General features: G+C 49.4%; 1 protein-coding gene across 2 annotated transcripts in view; it reads right to left on the bottom strand.

Annotated features, from left to right (window-relative positions):
• Positions 1-8155, bottom strand: part of POU2F2 (POU class 2 homeobox 2) — a 90410-nt gene extending 82255 nt beyond the window's left edge. Inside the window, exon 1 of one of the 2 annotated variants that reach the window (XM_032249255.1) lies at positions 8056-8155. The gene's annotated coding sequence lies outside the window, so the exon portion shown is untranslated. Of the gene's footprint in view, positions 1-6871; positions 7487-8055 lie in introns of those variants that run through there. The other variant, XM_032249254.1, reaches the window with a different exon arrangement.
• Positions 8156-27213: the final 19058 nt, after the last annotated feature.

Below are 27213 nucleotides of genomic sequence, written 5' to 3'. Positions count from 1 at the left end.
CTTGTAAACCACTATTTCCTCAGCTTCTAAGACAAGGCCTGACTCCTATAGGGGCTCAGTATCTTTGTGATGAGTTAATTAATTCCATTCACATTTTTAAACTTGAACATCTACCTATTTAGTTTCACTTTAAGGGGATGAAGCTAGCCTGGGGGTGTGTTTGTGTGCCATAACTCAGGGCATAGCCCTTTTGGTCACCATGTGTGGCCTCCCTGTAGGATCTTGGAACGTGGCCTGTGTGCACCCACAGGCATGTAGGCTGGGATGCTGCCATGTGTTATTATCTCTATTTGTACATTTTCTATTGAAAAACAAATCTCTACACAAGAAGCACAGCGTGTTGGTGTCTGTCTTGCCCTGAGAGGTCTCAGCACCTATGTGCCTGTACCCGACATCTGGGTTTTCATACCTGTGTCTGAATATGTATTTATCCTTATTTCCAAACCTGGTGTGTCCGTTTTGGCAACTCTGTGGACAAATACACAAGTGTCTATGTGCATCAGCAGGGTTTAGTATCTATGAATTTTTTTAGAGAATCTCTGACCTAAAGTATGGATACCTGGGTCTCAGGACCAAGGGGTGCACATGGCTATCATGTGTTTCAGAATCTGTGTGTATGTCTCTTGCAGGATCATGGCATGTGTCCATGTGTCTGCATGCACATGTATTTCAGTATTTGCCCGTGTATCTGTTCAAGATTTTTATGTGGCCTCTCTAGTTTGGTGAGTGTGTGTGTGTGTGTGTGTGTGTGTGTGTATGTGTATCAGGGGTGATACAAACATGTATGCACATGTATCTGTGTCTTTCTTCCCCTATCTGCTGCTGCCTTCCCAGGCTGGATGAGTACCTTTTCTCTATCTCTCTCTCTCTCACACACACACATCCTTGCTCATATGTGCCTTGCAGATGGGGAGGGGGTCGGGGTGTCAGCGAGCTCCTGTGTCACAAGGTTAATTTCTCCACAGCCAGGCAGGCTGGGCCCTGAGGGGAGTGGTGGGGGAGGGGCTGGTCCCCACAGCCCCTCTGATAAATATGTATTTGGGGCTGCTGTGCTCAAAGGTCATGGGGGAAAAAGGAGGAGGAGGGGTGGTCTGCACTGTGCCGTGCTGCTGGATCCCAGCCAGGCTCAGCATGGGTTGTGTGACCCCCTCCAGAGGTCTGATGAGATTCAGGGAGATGCCCTTCTCATCCTAGTCTGGCCCACTCCACCCACAGACATGTTCATAGGGAGATGCTGCTGTGGACACACAGATAATTCAAACTCTGAAACAGGCAAGCACATAAGCCCATGCCCACCAACACCTAGACAGAGGCTCAAATAGATGCACAAAGATGGCCTTTTGGGTCACCAGATGCATGGATAGTGTAGAGTGCAGAGCCAGACCCATCACTTCTTCCCTACCCTAACCTTCACCCCAACGCCAAAAAAAAAAAAAAAATACATATATATATATATATACACACACACACACATATATACACACAAACGCTCAAGAATGCATAGTGTCTCACAATAAGAAAGATGTCTACACATTTAATAGACACAAACACACACACACAGACACAAAAATGCAGTCTAACAAGAAATGTCCCTGAACACTTTGTGGGTGGGCATGTACACATATATACACAAGTAAACACAAACACAAAGGCACAAACATAGATACACACCAAAAGTCCCAAAGACACAAAGTTCTACGGAGGTAGGCATGCAATGACAACTACAGATAAATATATGAACACACATGCACACAAACATGCACACATACAAAGACCCCAAGATACACATGGCAGGCAGGATACACGGTGGAGCCAGGCTGGAAAACCCACCCTGCTGCAACAGAGCCTGATCTGGCCCTTTCCCTGCAGAGGTGAGAATGGCTGCCTGGTCTCTAGTCTTGGGCCCCCCAGCCAGCTTCAGCCAAATGCGCCATCATTTGTCCAGCTCTGAGTCACATCAATTGTCGAGCCTCCCTTCCTCGCTGACCAGCCATCTCGGCCATTGGCAGCCTCGGCCATTAGCCGACTCCTGCCTCTGGCCTGCATTTGTTGAATCTCCCTTACCTGGCAGAACCGTCCGGACCAATGGAACCCTTTTGGGGTCGGCCTGACCTTTTCCTCAAGGGATTCTAATGTACCCTGTTCTATGACCCTCGGCCCATGCCTCAGGGCGACCCTCCCCTCAGCACACTGCTCAGGCTGTCATTCTTCAATGACCGCTGGCCACAGTGGTTCTGGTGGATTGTGAGGCTGTGTGTTTGAGTATGTGTGGAAGTCCGCTTGTAGGTATATGTGTATGGGTGGTGGGATGGCTACAGCTGTGCTTTAAGTCAAAATGAGTGTGTATCTGTGTGTGAATAAAGGGTTGGGAAGTCAGTAGCTGTGCTTAAAGTCAGAGTGCCTGAGTACATCGTTGTGCTTATAGGGAGACAGAATGTCAGGGGCTGTGCTTCGTGTGTGTGTGTGTGTGTGTGTGTGTGCACTTTAATGTAGGAGTGACTTGGTGTATTGGCCTGGGCTTGGTTTGGGGGGCCATAAGGGGCCGTCTCTGTTTTGGGCAGGGGGGGCAGTGCAGTACAGGCGTCTGTTTCTCAAGCAGTTGTGAGCAAGTGGAATGTGGCTCTCTCAGACTCCGCTGCTTGTGTTTGTGAAAGTGACAGATGCTGCCTCCCTGCCCTCACTGCAGCGGATTAAGTCTGTGAATGCCACATGAGTCTGCACCCCAGGTGGGGGAGGGTCCCCAGCCTGCTCTTATCCTTGCATGTGTGGGCCACAGCCCTGTACATTATAGGATCCTGAGAGTGAGGACTAACGTAGCCCGCCCTGCCACCTTGTTGGTTTCTGTGAGGGAGACCCTGAATGAATACCAGAATAAAGGGCCTTGTGTGTGTGGCACGAGCACACTCATGCTCACATACAAGTCCGTATTGTCCAAAGCACATTGTCACAAGATGCATGTGTACATGTGTATGTGTGTGTGATTACAGGCATGATAGCTCCCCGCTGCCAGCCAGATCAAGTTCAAACTTCTCAGAGCAGCAGCTGAGCCTCCACAGACAGGGATTTGCAACACTGTGCCAACCTCTACTCTTAGAGCTTCATCTCCAGCCTGGGCTGCTTCCTCCCCACTTCCCTCGGCCATATTTATGCTCTCCCACCACCCCACTTTTCTCAATGCCTGAGCATCCTCAAAGACCTACTTCTCTGTCTAAACCCACGCCATCCTCATTCCCCAGATTCCTAATGACCTGGAAACTCCCTTTGTGCTCACCTGTCTAAGGCTGGGGTTGGTTCTGTTTCAGAGTCCAGGTCTGTGTCGGCCCATGGTCAGTGCCTAGCAATCATTTCCAAGTAAGGAGTGATCATACCACCATTGCCCAATTACCTCAGGGAACTCTTGGACTTTATTTGATAAGTGATTCACACTACCTAATAAATACCTATTGAGTGCAGGGACCTTGTATGTGCAGCCACTACCTTCAGCCTCCTTTCGAATGTGTCAGACCTGAGAAAGCTGCCTGCCCGGGGATCTATTGAAAATGGGGTGGTGATTGAGTGAGAGAAAGTGCATCTGCTTCCCGAGACCATCATGTAGATTTGAAAAGGTGACACAGGGCTTACCAGAAGGCGTAGGGGAGACCATAAGCTCATGCAAACCCCTGTCTTTGAACAGGCCTAGCCCCAAACCATCACTGACAGAACAAGCTTTACCATGCTCATTTGCTGGAACTCCCTTCGGGATATAAAGTGAGACCCAGGTCCTTAAAGCCCTCACTGAGCCACATAAGGCATCCATCCACCCAACAGGTCCTGGGAGACAGGTCCATGGATGGACATCTCAGGGGACAGGGAGGAAGTGGGGGAAGAGGCAGAGCCAGTGAAAGGAAATGGCACTGGGACAGCTAATAGGAGAGGGCAGACCAATAAGGACAGACAAAGGTCGGTATGAGGAGGACCTTGGTTCTAGTGTCAGCATGGTTGCTGATGGGCTGAGCAAATAATGTGGGCCTCAGAATCCTCATCTGTGAAAGGGGCACCATCGGGGCTGCTGTAAGAGTGAGGTGGGTGTAAGGCACATCATTGCCATTATTATTATTAGAGCAGGAGGTATCGAGCCCAAGGGAAAAACAAGTGACATATATTCATAAGGAGGAACAGATAACAGTCTGAGGAGACCTCACACCCACTCTGTCTTCTAACAATTCTTCATACTTGGGTTTCTCAACCATTTCTATCCTGAAATATCTTAAAAATTTACCAGCACATGCCAGAGATGAAAACTTCTCCCTTGCCCCCATCAATGTCCAAGTAGCCCCTGGTATGGCCATCTGCCCCCACTCCCCTCATTGTAAGTCATGCCTCTACACATTATGATTATGCACCAGGGCTATGAAAAGCTCTACCTAATGGGGTGCTAAGGTTGGGCCCCTTGCTTGGCTGTCACATTGGTGGGAAGAAGTTCTGGGCTATGGGCCCTGCATACAAGAAGGGAGTGTATATGAACCAGAATGGCTGGAGTGGCCACTGATGGACTTGCTGGGAAAAAAAAACCTGGCTGGCATGCTGTCTAGGATGTATAGGCTAACAACCTCTAATACACACACAGCATGGGTACAGGCATGTGTGTGTACAGCATGTGGCTGAGTTCTTTCCCGACCACGGCCCTGACACAGACACCTTCCATTTTCCCTGCAAAGAATGGCAGAGGGAAGTGAGGGCAACCACGATCCCCAAAGATGACATTGCAATCTGCCACAGGGTTCACCAGCAGCCTCAGGAAAATGGGGGTCTGGATCTCTCCAAAGACAAAGATGGGCCTCTGTCCAGCATTACCCATAAATCAGGAAGTAGATGTGGAATTGCATTATCAGCAACTGGAGATGCCGCGTGTGGCCCTGATCGGCTTTACTCCTGGCCTGCCTGTCACCCCCTGACATGGGAAGCTTTGTTACTACAGAAGGTCCAGGGAAGGTTTCCATGGGCTGGTAGATTATGGGGAGAGAGGATTTTTTCTTGTTTTGTTTTCTTGAACCCAGCTTCAAGGTTGCTGTACAAGCATGCTGTCAAACTCAGTCATACACCCGCGACCTCTGTGCACTCACACACGTCTCATCACTCCACCCAGGCCCTGCTTCACAAACCCACCCTCCCTCTTACCCAGGACACGCAGAGACCCCAAGCAATAACAATATCTCCATGCAGAAATGATATTTTCACATATGTGACTTTCTTTAATGTGCACACTACGTTCAGACCTGGTACCCACACAGAGAGCCTCTACTCCAAACATGCTGCACATACAAAGTGTCACGTGTCCACTGCTGAAGCCACACTCGGCACATGCATCTGCACACGCGTGGATGGCTTCCACGCACAGACCCAAAGAGGGCCTCCTGAGTGCACACATATCGATGGTACAAAAACATCAAGACAAGGGAGAGATCAGTACAAATACGCACTGACTCCCTCATGCACATATGTCACCCATAATGGGGACCCCCAGTATCCGACCCCACACTGAAAATGCATGTCATGATTCTACACCTTTGGCTCCTCACTCTGCCAAGGCTTCTAGGCCCAACACACATAGTCCTTCCTGAACACATCTCGCCATGCATGCAGGCCTTGTACACATTCACGCTGCCGCCATGGTCTGACTCTGTACACACCAGCCCTCTACTGCGCACTAACTCTGTACCTTCCACTAACATCCTGGGGGGTGGAGGAACAAATCCACCTGACAAGATGGCAAGAGACTAGAAGCTACCAAGTGAAGCGGCTGATTAGGTCTTTCTCTAAATCCAGGACCTACTCCCCAACTCCACAGGCCCCAGGAAGGAGGCAAAATGTGGGGAGTGGTCATCAGGCCAAAGGATTTCTCTCAGGATCTTTTACCTGGACTCAAAAGCTCTAAGGACTCTCTTAGATGGACCTCCACCCCAATTTCCTCCCCTTTTCACTTCCCACTAGGAATCCATGTCATTTTCTTTTCTGTCCACACCCTTCTCAGTGGGGCTGAGTCCACAGCCATGAGCCCTCGCTTAAGATCTTCCCTTCCCCCTCCCAAAGCCCGAGTTTGCATCCAGCAGGACTTCTCCAGGAGGCCTCAAGGAAGTAAGGGGTGGCGCTAGAACCCTGGGGGAAAGACCCAAGCCCCCACCCAGGGGAAAAGAGAGGGTAGGAATTCATGGGGTTTCAGAACAGAGGTTAGGCTCCTGTACGAAGTTGGGGATTCCTGCCTTTGCATGGAGTCCCTTTCCATGGCACCTTGTTCAAGGCCAGAGCAGCAAGAGTGATGAATAAATGAAACTGAGGGAGGGGGTAGAAAGGGCCGGCAACAGGGGAAATGAGTGGCAGGAAAAGGAAGAATAAAAGAAAGGGGGAAAGAGGGGAGGGAAAAAAAGGAGAAAAAAGAAGGGAAGGAGGTAGAGATAAGGGAGATAGAAAAAGAAAAACTAAGGGGTAGGGAGAAAGAGAAAGAGCTTTTATTGAGAGGAGGAAGAGAGAGAGAAACTGGAAAACAGGAAGAAAGAAAAGCCAGTAAAGGAGATGGAAATAAAGGAGCCGAGAAAGGACATGAAAAGGGAATGAAAAGAGAGCAAAGAGGCAGCAGGCAATCAAAGGGGTTCCCCAAGTTACAGACTTTGTCCAGAGAGCTGAGGGGTGCACCGCGGCTCCCCAACATCACTCTGGGGCCCTGGAGCTCTGTTTTCCACCTCTCCTCCTGCCTGAGATGCCACCGCCTCTGGGTGCCCCATCCCGGCTGCTTTTTTCTATTTCTCACCTTTTCTGCTGTCCAAGGCACCCCGTTCCTTTCTCTCACCCTGCATTCCCACCCCCCAGCCCTTTCTCGTTCCCTGTGCCCCCTTACCTCTCCCCCCTATGCACCCTGCTTGCTTCGGAGCTTCAGGCAGCATCACCGACCAATATCCTCACCATCATCACACTAAACCGGCCCCCACACCCCCAGAAAAGGAGAGAGAGAGAAAAAAAAAAAAAAAAAACAGGCGGAACCGCCACCAGCCCTGACCCCCTCTCGCCTCATTTTCTCCACAGTCGCCCCTTCCTCAAATGCAGGGTCAAAATGGGGGTCCCGCCCAGCCCGGGAAGCCTCTCCGAAGCGCCGCAGCCAGCCGGGAGCAGATACCACCTCGCCTCTCTTCTCTGTCCACGCTCCTTTTTGTGTTCAGTGGCCCCGGATGCGATGTGTTTTATTTCATCGTCTTTTTATTGGCATTGTTTTTTTTTTTTTTCTTTTTCTTTTCTTTATTTTTTGGCCTGGGGGCAGCAGCAGCGAAGCGCCCACTGCCTGCCTCCTTTCCCAGCTCCGCGGCCGTCAGGCTCTTTCTCTAGTGTGCGCTCCTGCCTCCCTCCTTTCTCCTCCACCACGGCTCCCGCTCCTCCGCTCCTCCGTCCTTTCAGCTCCGTCCTCTCAGCTCCGTCCTCAGCCGACTGCCTCTCCTCTATACTGCCTCCCCTCCACGCCTCTCCTTTCCCCAACCTTCTTGCCCCTTCTCCCTTTTCCTCTGCCTCTTCACCTCCTCTCCGTCCCCATTTCTTCCCATCCCTCCCCCCCACCCCCATGTACACCTCTCCTTTGGTTCCCTCACTGCCACCGAGAGCAAACTGACCCCCCCCATCCCCAAATAATAAAAATACCCAGCCAGGGGGCAAAGCCCCGGCGCCGGGCGCCAAGAGGGAGGCGAGAGGGCCGGGGCCGCGGCGACGGCAGGCAGCCGGAGTGCGGTGCGGAGCGAGCGGCGCCCGCCCGGCTCCCGCCCGGAGAGCTCTCTGCAATAGGCCGAGCCGGCTGCATTAAGCTTCTTGCAATCAATAAAGCGCGGGTCAGATTATGCAAAGCGCAGATATTAATATGCAAAGTTTTAAAGATTTTTAAATGGAAGGGCGAGCGCGGCGCGGGCGGGCGGGCGGGCAGGGGCTGCGAGGGGAGAGGGAAGAAGGGAGGGCAGGCGGGCGGGCGCGCAGGCGAGCTGGGGAGAGGAGGAGGCTGCCCGCCGCCCGCCCGCCCGGCTGCGCCGCGCCGCCTTGCCTTACCGCTGCTCCCATCGGTAGGCGCCGCTGTCTTCGCCATGCGCGTCAGCTGCACGGCTCCGAGGGGATGGCCGAGGAGGAGCCGCCGCCGCCAACGCTACCCCCGCTCCCGCTCCCGCTCCCGCGCCCGCTCGCTGCCTGCTGCTGGCGCTGCTCTGGCCGCTGCTCCTCGCCTGAGCTGCCGGCGCGAGCCCAGGCGCGCGCCATCCCCGGCTCCCACCTTGTCCCCATGGCAACCCCGGGCCCAAGGATGCTCAGAGAGAGAGCGCGAGTGTGAGAGCGAGGGGGGAGAGAGGAAGAGGGAGAGGGCGGGCAGCGCAGGGGACACGGAGGCAGGGAGAGGCCCAAGACCCAAAGAGACACAGAGAGACACAGAGATAGAGAGATGCAGAGATACGGAGAAACAGAGACACAGACATAGAGGGGCAGGACTAGAAGAGGACACCGAGACAAGGAGAATCCTTGAGAGCCACAGAGACCCACAGAGATAGTTGGAGACACAGAGACACACGAACACACAGTAAGAGACGGGGGAAATGGAGAGGGGCAGGGAGCAAAGAGGGATACAAAGGTAGGGGGAGACCCTGAGGCCCAGAGACACACAGACACCCAGAGATACTCAGAGACACAGAGACACCCAGAGACAGAGAGAAAAGAGAGAGAGACAGGGCAGGGAGCACAGAAGATGCAGAGGCAGAGAAAGACTCATAGAGACAGAGAGATGCTCAGAGACACAGAGAGACATAGAGGCACTTAGAAACAAATAGACACAGGAACACACAGACAGAAAGAGACAGAGAAGGGTGGGGAGCACAGGGAACTCAAAGGCAGGGAGAGGCCCTAAAAGCCAGAGACTCAAAGAGACACCCAGAGACAAAGAGGAAAAGGAGAATGGAGAGGGCAGGAAGTATAGGGGACATGGAGGCAGAGAGACTCAGAGAGTCAGAGAAATGTCCAGAGACACACAGAAACATTGAGACACAGGGACAGAGAGGAGAAGAGGTGAGAGGGGTGAGCAGATGGGGACACAAACGGGCACCAAGAACCACAGAGACACCCAGGGACAAAGAGATAGGGAGAAAGGTCCATGCAGAGAGATGCAGAGTCAGAAAGAGAGCCACAGAAAAGTAGACACATAGATACAGGGAGACAGTGAAAAATATATACATATGGGGAGAGAAAGAGACTAATTCACAAAGAGAGAGACACAGAAATAAGAGAGATAGCTATGCACAAATCAGAGATAAGAGAAAGCTATATGCAAAGAGAGACAGATGAAGGTGCAAGGCAGTGTTGCAGAGATACAGAGACAGGAAGACATAGAGACAGAGGCAGACACATACAGGGGTAAGAGAGATAGACCTGCAGAAACAGAGATTAAGAAGGAGCCATTGAAAGAGACAGAGAAAGAGAGACAGAAAAACAGAGATGCAAAGCCAGAAAGACAGACGCTGACAGAGACCAAAAAGATACAGAGACTGAGACTGAGACAGAGAAAAAGGCAAACAGAGAGTGTCAAAGAAATAGAGTCAAACAAGTAGATGTAGACAGAAACACAGAGATATATACATAGGGATTCTGAGAGAGAACCTAAGAAACAGAGACAGAAAGAAATGTGCAGAGAGACACAGAGATCAAGACATAAAAAGAGACTAAAAGAAATGTAGAGATGGTGAGAGAAAGAAAGGAAAGACAGAGACCCAGAGAGTCAAAGTGAGACAGAAATGTGGAGACATGGACAGAGACTGCAAGAATGTGACAGGAACAGAGAAACCTCAGGAGACACACAGAGAGACAATGAGATGGAGACAGACACTGAAAGAGGCTTTCTGTTGGACAGAGATCCACAGAGAGTTGTGAGACAGAGACATGAAGAGACAAATGGAGAGTCAGATATAGAGAATGAGATCCGGTAGACGAGGTTGGGGACAGGGGGCAAAGAGACCGAGCCCAGGTAAAGGAGGAAGGGGCAGTCTGGGGTGACAGCAGAAAGTGAGAAGGTGACAAGAGGGTCCAGGGAAGCATCAAGGGGGAAAAGGCACATAGGGGAGAGAAGAATAGCAGAAAGGAGAGGAGAAGGGGAGGGAGGGGAAGGGAGGAAACAGATGAGGCAGTGCCTGGTCATCGAGAACCTCCCCTGTGCCAGGCACATTATGGCTTGGGGACAGGGAAGAAGGAAAGGAAGGCCAAGGGTGAAGAGGCTGCAACTAGGGGAAAGTGGGAACAGGGTCCTGGGAGGGTGCATGGCTCCCGCCCCCTGTTGGCAGGGGCATAGTGGTGCAGAGAGGAGAATGGGGTTACAAGTGGTACCCAGACCTGTGAGGGAGGGAAAAGGAGGGGGAAGGCAGGGAGGGAAAGGGAGGAGGAGGAGGACGCAGGCACTCGCTGCGCAGTCTTGGCTTAGCAGCTGCAGCCGCCCTTCGCTTTGTTATCAGCAAGGCTGCCCCGTGTGTAGAGTGGGCACACGGGACCCTCGTGTCTGTGAGCGAAACACGAGAATCACCAACTGCCCACATGTATGGAGAATGCTCCCGAGACCTACACTGGAGATGTGTAACATAAATAAATATAGAAAACACCTACCCCGTGGGCGTACAAAGTAAGTACCCAGGACCTGTGCAGCATGTGCATAATAGACACGGAACTACCTACTGCTCCCTGTATGGAGCAGCCTCCTGGGACCCACACTGTGAGCAAAACACAAATAAATGCATGGAATACTACCCTGTGTCCGTACAAAGTAGGTGTGGGTCTTATACAGCAAGTGCATAATGGACATGGGACGACAATACTCCCATACAGAGCAGGCTCCTGGGATCCACATTGTGTGTTCACAACACAAATAAAAACAGGAAATGCCAAATCCGCCTGCACACAAACTAGGCACATGGGCCTACAGGGCATGAGCATAATGGACATGGAACTACCCCATAGCCACCTACCAAGCAGCCTCCCCAGGACCCATATATGTGTGCACAACACAAATGAATGCAGGAAGTACCCTATCCCCCGTGCCTACAAAACAGGCACACCAACCTAATACACTTAGCTAGTGTGAACACAAGAGATGCCCATGAGCAGGTTCTGGTGACCCACAGAAGGCAAAGGCACATAACAAAACTGAACATAAGAAACACCCATGCAGTTTGCATACAAAGGCACATGGGGTCACACTAGTGAGGAGAGAACTCAAAAAAAGTTGTGTGTAATGACAACTCACACACTATCCATTCTGGAAAGAGCAAAAAGGAATCCTGGACCCTGCAATGAATCTACCCAGCAGACTCTCAGGCCCCTCAGTCTGCACGTGCACAACAGACCCAAGAGGAGCTATGTACACCCTGTGTACTTATCAGAAGGGAAGCAGGAAGAGGGCAGAGACCAAGGATGTCCTGTTCCCTGCCTTAGCCGTGGCACCTACAAGGACCAGCACACGGGTCAGTGGGATGGGGGGGGTGTCATCCTTTCTAAGAATGACCAAGTACATGATAATTGTGCATACAATCAGTATACACTAAGCACCAATTGTTTTTGTTTGTTTGTTTGAGACAGGATCTCCCTCTGTCACCCGGGCTGGAGTGCAGCAGTGCAATCATGGCTCACTGCAGCCTCAAACTCCTGGGCTCAAGATATCCTCTCCTGCCTCGGTCTCCCAAGTAGACCCACAGGCATGCACCACCATACTCAACCTTTTTTTTTTTTTTTTTTTTTTTCCCAGCAGATATGAGGTCTCCATATGTTGTCCAGGCTAAGCACCAATTTTAAGGATACAAAAAATTTGGTTTGATATGTGCTGTCTATATCACATGCTTATTTGCCAGTATGTTAAGAGTTTGTGGTCCACAGCCTATGCATGATTGGTACCTCTTAATTATCCAGAATATCCGTATTAAGCAGAAGCTGACATCCCTCAAGGACTTACAAAAGTCAGATCCAACAGGACAGTCAAGCAATCCCACAAGCAGGTTGTCCTAATTGATCTGTAGGGCTCCACCCAGCCCTGAGTCATGATTCCACAAAGGCTGATGTAGCACATGTATACAACTCCAAGCACATGCAAAGATGTACACTGCACACTGCACGCAACACAGCAAAAACATGTGTGCTCTCTCTGCTTCTGAAATAGCCCAGTTCCAGAAATACCAGATTCTTCTGAGGAATATGTGTGTGTGCATGTCTGAATGAGGCCATCTCTGGGTACAGGTGTGCATGCATATGGCTTTTACTGTGCAAAGGAACCTGTAAGCTGAGCTCTTATTCCCTCCTCATTCCACCTGTTCATATTTCAGAAACATGTATACAAATAATAATACCTGATGTATACTAAGTGCAAAACATTGCAAGCTATGGATGCCCTTAATTGTGTGTATGTGTCTGAACATACTTTTATTTATTTATGTATTTTTTTTTTTTTTTTTTTTTTAAGACAGAGCCTTGCTCTGTCACCCAGGCTAGAGTGCAGTGGTACGATCTCGGCTCACTGCAACCTCCGCCTCCCAGGTTTAAGCAATTCTCTGCCTCAGCCTCCTGAGTAGCTGGGATTACAGGCACTCACCAGCATGCCTGGCTAATTTTTGTATTTTTAGTAGAAACAGGGTTTCACCATGTTGGCCAAACTGGTCTCAAACTCCTGACCTGGTGATCCGCCCACCTAGGCCTCCCAACGTGCTGGAATTATAGGTGTGAGCCAACACACTTGGCCTTGAACATACCTTTCAATAGATGCATGTGCTCATTAATGCAACATGTTTATTCACGCATCTGTGGCCGTGTGTGTGTGTGTGTGTGTGTGTGTGTGTGTACATCTTGTTGTCTTGATTATAAGTCTCTTGGGGCTCCCTTATAACCTCTGAGGATAAAGGGTATAAGATAGGGAAAATGAAGGCACATAAATCAGGAAGGGAAGAAACTGGGGAGAAGAAAAAAAGTGGTGCAAGGAGAAGGGGCAAAAAGAAGAGATCTGTTATTCAGGAGCCTGAGGCACAAGAATCACTTGAACCCAAGAGGCGGAGGTTGCAGTGAGCCGAGATTGCACCACTGCACTCCAGCCTGGGCAATAGAGCGAGACTCTGTCTCAAAAAAAAAAAAAAAAAAAAAAAGAGAGAGAGAGAATGAGAGACCTGGAACTGGAACTGGACGTTCGGAAAGAAGGGAGGAAGCCCTGAGGACACAGGCAGAGGGAGATGGGGTGGGTGAGGAAGGAGAAGAACAAGGACAGGAGGAGACTGGGTGGGAGAGAAGAGAGGAGGCTAGGAGAAGGAGGAAGGGAAGTGAATGGTGAGCAGAGAGGAGTGAGGGTATCAGGAAGAGTGAAGGGGACTTGGGAGAGGAGAAAGGAGATGAGAGAAGGAGATAAAGGGCCAAGGGAAAGAGAGGCTTTTCCGGTCTGAATGAAATGTAGAGGTTGCCCCAGTGGCCTCCTATGGGAAGGTGGTTGAGTCAGAGAATGATGGGGAAACAAAAGACAGACAGGAAGAGGAATCATAACCTAGTTCCCTAGGATGGGGCAAACAGCTGTCTCCATCATCCTAGAAGGGGCCCACAGAGAGGGACGCAGAGGCACAGAGAGAGAGAGGTTTGCAGAGCCGGACTGAGACATCTGAAGTGGGTAGGGTCCTGGAACAGGGAGGAGGAGGAGTGGAGAGACTGGCAGGCTCAGGGAAGCCAGGGCTCAGTGGTGTGAAGACTTCCAAAGATTGGGAGGAGGCTGGAGCAGGCAATGGAGCAGGGCCCTAAGACCATGAGCAGGGAATTGAAGTCCAGGTAAAGGGAAGCAGGTCAGAGACGGGTGGAGGAGTGAGGGTCTGCTGAGCAGAACCAGCTAGGGTAAATGGAGGAGCAGCTGGAGTGCGATGTGAAGGCCATGAGGCATCTTGCAGATGGGTGCTGCCTTATGCACACCTGGGTTCAGAAGCTCTCCAAGGCTGACTCTCCCCAACCATTCATTTGATTTCATTTAAGACGCACGTACTGAGTACTATCACAGGCTAGCACTACACTGCGATCTGAAGAAACAAATGTAAATGAGACACAATTCTGCCCTCATGGAGACCCTCACCTGAAGTTGGCAGGGGAGGGGGGCTGAGCAATAAATACACAGTTACTGACACACACAGCAACACAAATGCAGCTCAAAAGCAAAGTAAGAGATGCAGAAGACCACACACTGCAGGATTCCATTTACATGAAATTCTAGACAGCAAAACTACTGCAATGAATGGTTGAAAAAGGCGGGAGTGGAAGAAGGGGACTGACAGCAAAGGTACCAGAAGGAAGTTTTCCGAGTAATGGAAATGTTTTGTAACATGATTGTGGTGGTAGTTACACAACTGTGTGTGTAGGGGTGTGTGTGTGTGTGTAAACTCATCAAACTGTACACTTAAAATGGGTGAATTTTACTGTATGCAAATTATATCACAATAAAGCTGACTGCAAATAAATAAATAAATTATTACAAGCCAGAATATTCAAGACTCAAGATGGAGCTCTATGGGAGCCAAGAAGAAGTGGATGGGGCAGTGAGGGAAGGCTTCTGAGAAGAGGTGATGCCTGAGATAAGACATGAAAGACAGGCCAGGCGCGGTGACTCACACTGTAATCCCAGCACTTTGGGAGGCCGAGGCGAGTGGATCACCTGAGGTCAGGAGTTCAAGACCAGCCTGACCAACATGAAGAAACCCCATCTCTACTAAAAATACAAAATTAGCCAGGTGTTGTGGCACATGCCTTTGATCCCAGCTACTCAGGAGGCTGAAGCTGGAGAATCACTTGAATCCGGGAGGCGGGGTTGCGGTGAGCCAACGTTGCACCGTTGCACTCCAGCCTGGGCACCAAGAACAAAACTCCTGAAATAAAATAAAATAAAATAAAATAAAAACCTGAAGGATAAAGGGGAGGCAGGATGGCGGAGGCATTCCCATGGAAGAAGAACTTTCACATGGAAGCAGTTGAGAACTGAAAAAGTTCACTATGTTTTGAACACAGAATGCAAAGTAAGATTATCAAGAAGTGAGAACAAAGAAAATCAAGGTTCTGCCAGGCGCGGTGGCTCACGCCTGTAATCCCAGCACTTTGGGAGGCCGAGGCAGGTGAATCATGAGGTCAAGAGATCGAGACCATCCTGGTCAACATGATGAAACCCTGTCTCTACTAAAAATATAAAAAATTAGCTGGGCATGGTGGCACGTGCCTGTAATCCCAGCTACTCAGGAGGCTGAGGCAGGAGAATTGCCTGAACCCAGGAGGCAGAGGTTGTGGTGAGCCGAGATCACACCACTGCACTCCAGCCTGGGTAACAAGAGCGAAACTCGGTCTCAAAAAAAAAAGAAAAGAAAAGAAAATCAAGGCTCAAAATACAAACCCATGGCTATTGGAAGTAACGTGTTAAATAAAACCCACCTGGCCTGAAAAAGCCCAGAGAGAGGGAAACTATGAGACACAACTGGGGATTTTTATTGTTGTTGTTGTTTTTTGAGACAAGGTCTCCCTCTGTCATCCAGGCTGGAGTGCAGTGGTGGCACAATCACAACTCACTGCAGCCTCGACCTTCTCCTGCCTCAGCCTCCCGAGTAGCTGGGACCACAGGCATATGCCACCACACCCTGCTAATTTGTGTATTCTTTGGTAGAGACAGATTTTTGCTGTGTTGCACAGCCTGGTGATCTAGTGGCCTTGATCTCCCAAAGTGCTGAATTACAGGCATGAGCCACTGCACTGGGCCAGGACTGGGAATTTCTAATTGGCCTCCTGTCTGCCCCACAGAAATGTCTCCTTTCCACAGAAAGGTCTCCTTCTGCCCTGGACCTATCCCCCAACCCTACCCACATCTCTGACAGCTTGTGGGACCCAGTGAATCCCTCCAACCTGAATTCCATGTGGCCACTGCCCCCTGGTGGCTGAAGTGATACATTACTAAGGATGAAGGGACACCAAGTCCAGGCCCAGCTTGCCCTTCCAGAGGCCAGTCCAAGCCACTCCCACTACTGCCCCTCAAGACAAACCCCTGTCCCTGACAGTCTCCTTCTTGCTAAATCCAACAAACACTTTCCAGTCCTATCTGACTCTCCTCTGCGGCATGCAGCCACAAATATCTTTTCAAAATCCTCTTGGTATCTCAGAACCTCACTCTCTTGGTTCTCCAGCTTTGCCTGGGCTGCTCTCCCAGGGTGAATCATCCCCTCCCACAACTGCTTTCTCTATGCTGGTAATCCCTAAATTTGTCTCCAGTTTAGCTCTCTCTCCTAAGCTTCAGATCAGGATACCCAGCCACTTCCTAGAGGTTCCAAAAATACCTCAAAATCAATATGTCCAATCTAAGCATGTCATCTTCCCTACCATGCCCTCAGACCTTGGTTACTGCTCCCCATGGTGACACTCCATCTAATCTGGCATTCAAGTTCAGAAAAATGGTCCCTGTCCTTGACACCTTCCTCTTCCTCATATTCACATTCCAATGAGACTTGAAATCCCACCCAGTTAATTTACTTCATTAATATTAAAATAAACCATAAGAAATTGACAGTATCACCCAGCTTTTTCTTATAAAACAGGAATTTCATAGAGTTCAACTGAGTATTTCTCAAATCCATCTCTTCTCTTCCCTGTTCCCCGTATCCTAGTTCAGGCCTCCACATCTCCTGCTTGGCCCATGAATCTCCTTCCTACTTGGCCTCCCAGTCTCCTGTCTCGCCTCCTTTGTAGTCCATCCTCCACACTGGCTACTGGGGTAATCTTTCTACAATATGGCTCCGATCAAATCATTCCCCTGCTTCAAACTCTTACTCCCTGTTGCCAAGAGGACAAAAGCCAAACTCCTTAGTCAGGTTTTCGGACCCTTCACAGTATCTGGCTCCCCTCTCTCTCCAGGGAGCACCACTATGCACCCTATGCTCCAACCACACCAAACCACCACCACTTCCTTGAATCCACCTCCCCTAATCTCCCGGCCTTTGTACACGAAGTTCTCTATAACTAGAATGCCTTTCTCACTCTTCTCCCACTTATATTTGACTTCAAGGACCAACTTATAAATTGTATGTTAATGTAAACCTCCAGTTCATCCATTCAATACACATAGTTTGAGTACCTACACTTGTGTGATCTCCATAGAAGGTACTGGGGATGTGAAGGGGAATAGGACATAATTTTTGCCATCAAGAAAGCTCATGGTCCAGTAGGAGACACAAATGCATATATAAATCACAACACTATAGTGTGCTAGCACACAAAACTAGACTGGGAAAATTGAGTTTTACTTATTTTTGAGATGTCTTACTCTGTTGCCCAGGATGGAGTGCAGTGGCACTATCATGACTCACTGCAACCTTGAACTCCTGGGCTCATGTTATCCTCCAGCCTTGGCTGCCCCAGTAGCTGGGTCTGTAGGTGCGTACTACTACACTAGCATGTTCTTGAATTTTAAAGGGGAAACAGTTCTTCTAAAGAGGTCATTAAAATTGGAGGGAAACACAAATAAAAGTACACAGGTGAGCAAGAGTAGGTTATGTGGAGGGCGGGAGTTATTAGTTGGGATTGCTAAAGCATAAACCATAAGAGAAAAATGCTGCTGGAGAGGCTAGATGGGGCCCAATCACTAAGTATCTTTTGATCTAGGGGGCCATGGGAAGCTGCTAATGAGTTTTCATCAAGAATAGCTTTGTAATTTTGAGAAGATGAATTTGAGGGGCAAGAACGAAGATAGGAAAAACCATGAAGCTATTGCAATAGCCTAGGCAAGAGATGCCAATGGCCAGTATTGACACTGGTATCAGAGACTTGAAGGAGGCAACAGTTTTTAAAACCCAGAGGTAAGTCAAGTCAGCAGGGCTCTATGTTTGGATATGAGGGTGAGGGAGAGGGTGGTGTCAAGGATGATGCCCACGTTTCTCACTTGGATTCCTGGATGGATGGAGGTGCCATTTATTGAGACAGGAGAAAACAGGAGGTGACACAGGACTTACTCAACAACGATCTTTTGTTAACCTCTCATATCTGAGGTGCCTATGGGACATGCCCTGGATCCAGCAAAGAGTTATATTAGTTCTTCAGTCTATATTAGGATACAGTTGTGTGCAGTGTCATGGAGCGAGGTCTGGGCTGAAGATCTGGATGTCATTAGCATACAACTGATAGCTGAGATCACTAGACTCGACAATGTCTCTCAGGAAGAATATGCGGAATGTAAAGAGCTCTAAGCCCAGGAAAGAGCCTAGAAGAAGCACCATATTTCAAAGGTAGGCAGAGGCCAGGGTGGCTCATGCCTATAATCTCAGCACATTGGGAGGCCGAGGCAGGTGGATTACCTGAGGTAAAGAGTTCAAGACTACCCTGGCCAACATGATGAGACCCCATCTCTACTAAAAACACAAAAAATTAGTCAGGCATGGTGGAGGGCACCTATAATTCCAGTTGCTTGGGACCCTGAAACAGGAGAATCACTTGAACCCAGGAGGCAGAGGCCACAGTGAGCTGAGATTGCACCATTGCACTCCAGCCTGGGTGACAGAGCAAGACTCTGTCTCAAAACAAAAACAAAAACAAAACAAACAAACAAAAAACAAAAAAAAGGCCAAGTATGGTGGCTCACGGAGGCCGACGCGGGCAGATCACCTGAGGTCAAGAGTTTGAGATCAGCCTGGCCAACATGGTGAAACCCCATCTCTACTAAAACTACAAAAATTAGCTGGGCGTGGTGGTGGGCACTTGTAATCCCAGCTACTCAGGAGGCTGAGGCAGGGAGAATTGCTTCAACCCGGGAGATGGAGGTTGCAGTGAGTTGAGATCACGCCGCTGCACTCCAGCCTGGATGACAGAGAGACTCAATCTTAAAAAAGGGAAAAAAAAAAAAAAAAAAAAAAAAAAGGGTGGGCAGAGAGCTAGAGTCTATCAATGAACAAGAGAAGAAGCTATCAGGGAGAAAAGAACAGAACTGTGAGCCTGCTTCATTATGGAAGCTGTGGTAGGCAGCCCCTAAGAGGCCCCATTGACCCCTGCCTCCTGGTACTTACACCCTTGTGTGGTGCCCTCCGCTTGAATTTGTGCTGAACATTTTGACTCACTTATTTTTAAAAATCATTCTATATTTCATTTCAAAAGTGACTCACTTCTCATGAATAGAATGTGGCAGAAGTGATGGGATATTACTTCTGAGATTAGGTTATAAAAGACTATGGCCCAGCACAGTGGCTCATGTTTATAATCCCAGCACTTTGGGAGGCCAAGGCAGGCAGATTGCTTGAGCTCAGGAGTTCCAGACATGCCTGGGAAACATGGTGAAACCTCATCTCTACCAAAAATACAAAAAATTAAGCAGGTGTGGTGGTACATGCCTGTGGTCCCACTACTCAGGAGGCTGAGGTGTGAGGATCGCTTAAGCCTGGGAGGCGGAGGCTGTAGTGAGCTGAAATGGTGCCACTGAACTCTAACCTGGGTGACAGAGTGAGACCCCATCTCAAAAAAAAAAAGAAAAGAAAAAGTCTTCTTTCTTCCAAATTTAAAAACATAGAGAAAAAAAATTTTAAGACTACGGATTCCATATGGCACATATACGTTAATGTATATGTGTGTGTGTGTCTCTCTCTTTCCCCTCTCTTCTTCCTCCCTCCACCCTTCCACTCTCTGTTAGATCACTCACCCCAGGGGAAACCATGTTGTTACTCACCCATCTCCACAACCCACGCCTTCAGAAGTGACCACAGCCCCTCATCTGGGCCACTCATGGATTTCTGAATCACAGAAGCAATGAGATAATAAATGTTAGGCCAGGTGTGCTGGCTACACTTATAATCCTGGATTACAGGGCCACCATGCCCAGCGGAGGCAGGAGTATCACTTGAGGCCAGGAGTTTGAGACCAACCTGGGCAACATGGTGAGAGCCTGTCTATACAAAAAATAGATTTAAAAGTCTAGCTAGGCGTAGCTGCAGACTTTTAAACCTATTATCCCAGCTACTGGGAGACTGAGGTGAGAGGACCACATGAGCCCAGGAGTTGAAGGCTGCAGTGTGGCATGATTGCACCACTGCACTCCAGCCTGGGTGACAGAGCAAAATCCTGTCAAAAGGAAAAAAGAAGACAGGCACAAGTGGTTCACACCTGTAATCCCAGCACTTTGGGAGGCCAAGGTGGGCAGATCATTTGATATCAGGAGTTCAAGACCAGCCTGGCCAACATGGTAAAACCCCATCTCTACAAAAAGTACAAAAATTAGCTGGGTGTGTTATCGTGCATCTAGTCCCATTTACTCAGGAGGCTGAGGTGAGAAAGTCGTTGGAACCTAGGAGGCAGAGGTTGCAGTGAGCTGAGATTGTGCCATTGCACTCCAGCCTGGGTGACAGAGTGAGACCCTGTCTCAAAAGGAAAGAAATAAAGGGAAGGGAGGGAGGAAGGGAGGAAGGAACAGAGGAAGAGACGAAAGGAAGGAAGGAAGGAAGGAAGGAAGGAAGGAAGGAAGGAAGGGAGGGAGGGAGGGAGGGAGGGATAGAGAGAGAAAGAAAAAGAAAGAAGGAAAGAGAGAGAGGAAAGAAAGAAAGAGAGAGAGAGAGAGAAAGAAAGAAAGAAAGAAAGAAAGAAAGAAAGAAAGAAAGAAAGAAAGAAAGAAAGAAAGAAAGAAAGAAAGAGAAAGAAAGAAAGAAAGAAAGAAAAAAAGAAAGAAAGAAAGAAAGAAAGAAAGAGGAAGGAAGGAAGGAAGGGAAGAGAAAGAAAGAAAATGGAAGAAAGATGGAGAGAGGGAGAAAGGAAGTAAGGAAGGGAAAGAGAGAAAGAGAGGAAAGGAGAGAGGGAGGGAAGGAGGGAAGGAGGAAGGAAGGAAGGGAGGGAGGGAGGAAGGGTTGGTTTAGGGTTGATTTAATATGCAGAAGCCAAGGAAAGAAAGATTTCTGAGAGAGAGGTACTGGTCGATGGAGTTAAAGCTTTAGATAAAGATGGAAAATGTCCTTGGATTTGGCAAGACAAAGTCCTTAACAAGCTCAATGTGAATGGTTTCAGTGAGTTGAGACTCAAATGGGAGGTAAAGGCTGGGACTGGTGAAGGAGTGGAAACCATTGTTTCTGCCTGCCCAGCATCCATTTCGCCATCCTCTGTAATGGCTCCCTCACTTTTCTGAGAAATCACCATATCCTACTGGATATGTTTCCATGAGACTGTCCGGGCACTCGGCTGTCCAATGGCCAAGGGAGTCATGGGAGGCCACATGACTCAAGATGCACCAGTCAGAAGTTCTTCCTGGAATCTGAATCATGAGCTTATGTGACAAGAGGCCCAAATCTGGATGGAGCTTATTCATGCTGCACCCAGGGCCCTGAAGAAACTGCCATTCCTTTCTGCTACTTCAATCCCTGCTACTGCCTTGGTTCCAGTCTTCTCTGAAGCCTGCTTCTTCGGTCTCTCTCTCTGTTGTGGGTGCCACCTTTATCTCCTTCTAATAAATATTTTTCTTGTTTAAGTTTGCAAGAGTTGGTCTCTGTTGTTGCAGCCAAAGAACCCTGACTCATACTTGTCCTTTCAAGAATTTGAGATGAGATGAGGGGGGCATAGCCTAGAGGAAGATAGAGGTTTTTTTGATTTGGGGGCAGTTTGTTTTGTTTTTGAAAAAGGGTCTCACTCTGTCACCCAGACGGGAGTGCAGTGGTGTGATCACGGCTCACTGTAGCCTCAATCTCCCAGGCTTCAGCAATCCTCCTCCCTTAGCCTCCTGAGTAGCTGGGACCACAACCGAGACTAATTTTTTTTTATTTTTAGCACAGAGGGGAGTCTCACTATGTTGCCTATTCTGGCCTCGAACTCCTGGCTCAAGCAATCCTCCTGCCTCAGCTTCCCAAAGTGCTGGAATTACAGGCATAAACCACCACACCTGGTGAGTTTTTTTATTTTAGTTAGTTTCTAAGGTAGTAGAAATGTGGATGTATCTACAGGTTGAAAAGGAGGAGAGGGAAGAGGGAAGAATGATGGAGTTAGAGTCTGGGAGTCATGTTGGGATGAGCAATACACAGGTGGAGGGGGGGACCAGAACAGAGCCTGGGGAAGTGAAATAAATATGGGTGTGTCTACATGAGGGGTTGTTTCATTTTTTTAAGGAAAATCTTATATATGTTTGATAGCAAGCTGAAGGAAATCATGGTCCATTTGCCTGAATGTTATTTGTTGAGACTGAAAGGGTAGGGTTGTAGGGATACTCAAGGGAGAAGGGTAAGTGAGAGAGGGGGCTGCCTAAGAAGTGGCTAAAAATGTGCTACGCCGCCACCATTTTTCCCTAAGCCAAGATCTACCACCTGGACCACAGTTAGGGATATGCTGGCAGATGAGGCGGAAGGCTGGGAGTACAAGGGGCTAGGTGTGGTGGCTCACACCTATAATCCCAGCACTTTGGGAGGCCAAGGCAGGCTGATTACTTGAGGTCAGGAATTAGAGACCAGCCTGGGCAAGATCACGAAACCCCATCTTTACTAAAAATACAAAAATTAGGCAGATGTGGTGGCACACACCTGTGATCCCAGCTACTTGGGAGGCTGAGGCACAAGAATTGCTTGAACCCAAGAGGTGGAGGTTGAGGTGAGCTGAGATCATGTCACTGCACTCCACACTCCAGTCTAGGCAACAGAGCAAGATTCTGTCTAAAAAATAAAAATAAAAAGGCTAGGGTCGTAGGGTTGTAAGGGAATTGATAGCATATGCTGGTCATTTTCCATCTGCCCTCCAGGTCTACCCTCCATCCTTCTCTACCCATATGGGTGGCATCATCTGATGCCCCCCGCTTGCTCTCTACTTCTAATTAGGTTCCTCCCTAAGAGAAGCACAAGCAGGACATCAGAGAACAGAAAAAGAAAGCATTCCGGATACTTCTCCACTCCCAGCTCTGTCTCAGTACCTTGACTCTGGCAGTAGCTATGCCCTCCACAACTCCAGCTCCTCTCAGGCATATTCCATGACTCTCACAACACTCCAGTAATACCATTTCCTTTCCTCACTCCTTCGGACCTAAGGGTGGTCACAGCTTCCTGCTGCCTTCACCTCCCTTGTTGGTTACCTCAACCCTGTCCACACCTCTGCAAATAGTCCCTTCATTAAATTATCTTCAAAATCCCAGCTGTGGTGCCTTCTGTTTCCTGCTGGGACCTTGACTATTAGAGAGCTAGTGAAAGAGCTCAGATGGTCCAATATGAGACTCTGGCTAGGCAAGGAAGGGAGAGAAGCCAGGAGGGGTCTGGCAGACTGGCAGAAAACAGAGGGATCAAGGGAGTGAAGCTCTCTTTGAGTTTACGCCACAGGTGTGATGTCAGTGAGGGGCTGTCAGACCTGAAAGGCAGGTGCTGGGATCAGAGAGCAGGATGCTGGATGCTGAACATGGAAGACAGTATTGGGTTACAGTTAAATCAGGGATTCTTTATTTGAAACTCATAAAGTCCTGCGTTAGAATCCCGACTCTACCATTTTACTAAATGTGTCAGCCAGGCAAGTAACTTCACCTTCCTGAGTGTATATCCTCATCTGTAAAATGAGGACACTAACACTGGCCTTGCAGGTTTGTGTCAGGGGTAAACACATGTAAAGCATTTAGCAAAGGGCCTGGTATGTGGTATAAGCACTCTGTAAATGTTCACTATGTATGTTACACTTCCCGGTAATGACTAAATTCAAGGTGTGGTCATGGGAGTGGATGACTAAAATGGGATGAAGGTCACCAGAGGTGAAGTGGAAAAAGACTGTGAGGCTAGATAATTACAAGGATGGATTATCAGGGACAATTAAGTATCCCAGCAGGACAGCATAGGTTGGGGTGGAGAGGAAGTCTGTGAGCAAGTGCTAGTCTTCAGGAACGAGGTGAAGTGGCCAGTCAACAGATGTCAATAGAGAAGTGGGACAGAGGGTAGTGGAACCTGAGGACATTAAGCCTCAAGGAAATCTGGGTTCTGTGAAGCCAGGTCAGAGTTGGTGTCTTCCTCAGCTGACTGCCACAGTCCCTCTTACATCCCTTTGAGATGTCCCCAGTAATCATGTCCCCTACTAAGCCAGAGTTTATCAAGGGAGGGAATGGGTCTAACTCATCTTGTTAGGTGAGTTAACACCTAGGACAGGTGCTTAAGTTGGTAAATGTTTGCTGAATGACTTGGTGTTTGAGGGAAAGAGAAAAGTCTACCTCTGCATCTCATTTACCCTTGGTGATAAGACAATAATTCTAGGCCAGGCACGGTTGCTCACACCTGTAATCCCAGCACTTTGGGAGGCTGAGGTGGGCAGATCACCTGAGGTCGAGAGTTCAAAACCAGCCTGACCAACATGGAGAAACCCTGTTTCTACTAATGATATAAAATTAGCCAGGTATAGTGGTGCATGCCTGTAATCCCAGCTACTCAAGAGATTGATTTCAGCCTAGTGAAACTGGTTTTGAGATTTCTGGCTTCCTGAACTGTGAGAGAATACATTTATATTGTGTTAAGCCAGCATGTTTATAGTTATTTGTTATAGCAATTATAGGAAACAGTATAGACAGCACCTACCAAACCCATGTATACCCATACCCAAGTCCAGCAATTCTGCCTCCAGATATATCCCTATAGAAACACAAGCATTGGTCACCAAAAACCATGCACAAGAATATTCATAGCAGCATTATTCATAACAGCCTCAAACTGGAAACAACCCAAATGTCCATCAACAGTTCACTGCATGAACTCATCGTGTATATTCATACAATGGAATACCATGATACAGCAATAAAAATGAGTAAAGTACAGATAAGCAGAACATAGAAGAATCTCACAAACACAATGCTGGGCAGGTGAAACCAGACACAACTGCAAACATATGGTATGATTTCATTTATATTATGTTCAAGAAGAGATAAAATTAACTCTAAGTGATGAAAAACTAGAAAATTGAAGAAAAGCAAGGCGGTGGCTCACGCCTGTAATCCCAGCCCTTTAGGAGGCCAAGGCAGATTGCTTGAGCCCAGGGGTTCAAGGCCAGCCTGGGCAACATAGTGAGACCCTGTCTCTACAAAAAAAAAAATTAGCCAGGTGCGGTGGTGCATGCCTGTAGTCCCAGCTACTTGAGAGGCTGAGGTAGATTGCTTGAGCCCAGGAGTTCAAGGTTACAATGAATTGTGATCGTGCCCCTACACTCCATTCTGGGTGACAGAGCAAGACCTTGTTGAAAGAAGGAAAAGAAAAAGAGAAATGGAAGGAAGGTAGGGGAGGGGAGGGGGGGGAAGAAAGGGAGGGAAAAGGAAGGGAGAGAGGGAAGGTGGAAGGAAGAAAGGAAGAAAGAGAGGGTGGGGGGAAGGAAGAAAGAGAGGGAAGGTGGAAGGAAGGGAGGGAGGGAGGAAAGAAGGGAAGGAAGAAAAGAAGGAAGGGAGGGAGGGAGGGAGGAAAGGAGGGAAGATGGAAAGAAGAAAGGAAGGGTGGGTGGAAGGAAGGAAGGAAGGGAAGGTGGAAGGAAGAAAGTGAGGAAGAAAGGAAGGAAGAGAGGGAAAGTAGACAAAAGAAAGAAAGGGAGGGTGGGTGGCTGAAGGGAGAAAGGAAAGGAGGGAGGAAGGAAGGAAGGAGGGAAGGAGGGTAGGTGGATGGAATAAAGGAGAGGAGGGTGGGTAAAAGAAAGAGAGGTGGGGAAGAAAAAAAAGGAAGAGAGAAAGCGAGGAGGAAAAGAGAGGAAGGGAGAAAGGAAATAAGGATGGAAGGAAGAAAGGAGGGAGGGAGGGAGGAAGGAAGGAAGAAGGGAGGGAGGGAGGAAGGAAGGAAGAAGGGAGGGAGGGAGGAAAAGAAGGGATAGAGGGAGGAAGGAAGGAAGGAAGGGAAGGAGAGAAGGAAGGTAGAAGGCAGGAAGGAAGGGAGGGAGAAAGGGAAGAAGAGAGGAAAGGAGGGAGGGAGGGTGGGGGGGGTGGAAGGAAGGAAAGAAAGGAGGGAGGAAGGGAGGGAGGGAAAAGGAAGGAAGGAAGGAGGAAAGGGAAGGAGGGAAGGGAGGAAGGAAAGGAGGGAGGGGGGAAGAAGGAGGAAGGAAGGAAAAAAAGGGAGGAAGGGAGGGAAGGTAGATGGAAGAAAGGAGGGGAGAGAGGGAGGGTGGGTGGAAGGAAGAAAGGGAGAGAGGGGGAAAGGGAGGAAGAGAGGAAAGGGGGAGGAAGGAAGGAAAGAGGGAAGGAAGGAAGGGACGAAGAGGGAAGGAAAGAAGGCAGGCAGGGAGGAAGAAAGGGAGGAAGAGAGGGAGGGAAGGTAGAAAGAAGAAAACAAGGGAAGGGGAAAGGAGTGGAGGGGAGGGAAGGGGAGAGGAGAGTGAGGGAAGGAAGGTAGGAAGAGAGGGAGGGAAAGAAAAGAGAGGGAGGGAGGAAGGGAGAAAGGGAGGAAGGGAGGGAGGGGAGGAAAAGAGGGAGGAAAGGAAGGGAGGGAGGGAAGGAAGGAGGGAGGGAGGGAGAAAGAGAGGGGGAGGAAGGGAGGGAAGAGGAGGAGGGAGGAAGAGAGGGAGAAGGAGGGAGGGAGGGAAAGGAGTGAGGGAGGGAGGAGCATGGGCAGGCGGCTCCCCGATGTCCTCTAGCGTCCCTGCTAATGTATTTCTTGGAATGGGTGACACAGGGAGGGAGGGGTGCGATCTCACAACAAGAACTGTTCGTTTCTGCCATGGGCTTCTCGCAAGGGTATTTCACAGGGAAAAGTGTGCGGGCGGCGGCAGCGACTGGTCGCGGAACGCACAGGCAGCTTCCCGGCGCCCTCAGCGTCCTCTGGGCTCCGACCGCCGTGTCCACCTCAGAGCCGGCAGCCTCCAGAGCCAGTGCCCAGGCCGGGGTCCCCTCAGGGCCCTGTGGGTCATTTGCCGCCAGCCCAGACACGCTGGGCGGGTCTCACGTGGCCTCCTCGTGTGGTAACTATCGGGGACCGGCCCTGTGTCCCCACCTGCTCCTGCTCCCCCCACGGAAGAACGTGGAGGCGATGGCTGCTGAGCCTCGAGGGGGCTGGTGGCGGCACGTCCCCACTTACCTCTGACTCCGTCTGACTACATCCCATTCAGGCACGTCCTGAGGCCTTCACAAGGGCCGAGAAATTGCAGCAAAGGCCGTCCCCTCCCGGAATGCCCCCGTCACTGTTGACCTCCTGCTCAGCCCACACAGGCCAGCCCTTGGTTCCGCTCCTCCGTGGGCCGCGGCCGGCCTCCCTCCGGGCTCCCACAGCCCCAATCTCC

The sequence above is a fragment of the Sapajus apella genome, unplaced genomic scaffold (assembly GCF_009761245.1).
Source record: "Sapajus apella isolate SASKATOON/1434 unplaced genomic scaffold, GSC_monkey_1.0 scaffold68, whole genome shotgun sequence".
NCBI lineage: Eukaryota > Metazoa > Chordata > Mammalia > Primates > Cebidae > Sapajus > Sapajus apella.
This window is presented reverse-complemented; position numbering and strand designations above follow the sequence as displayed.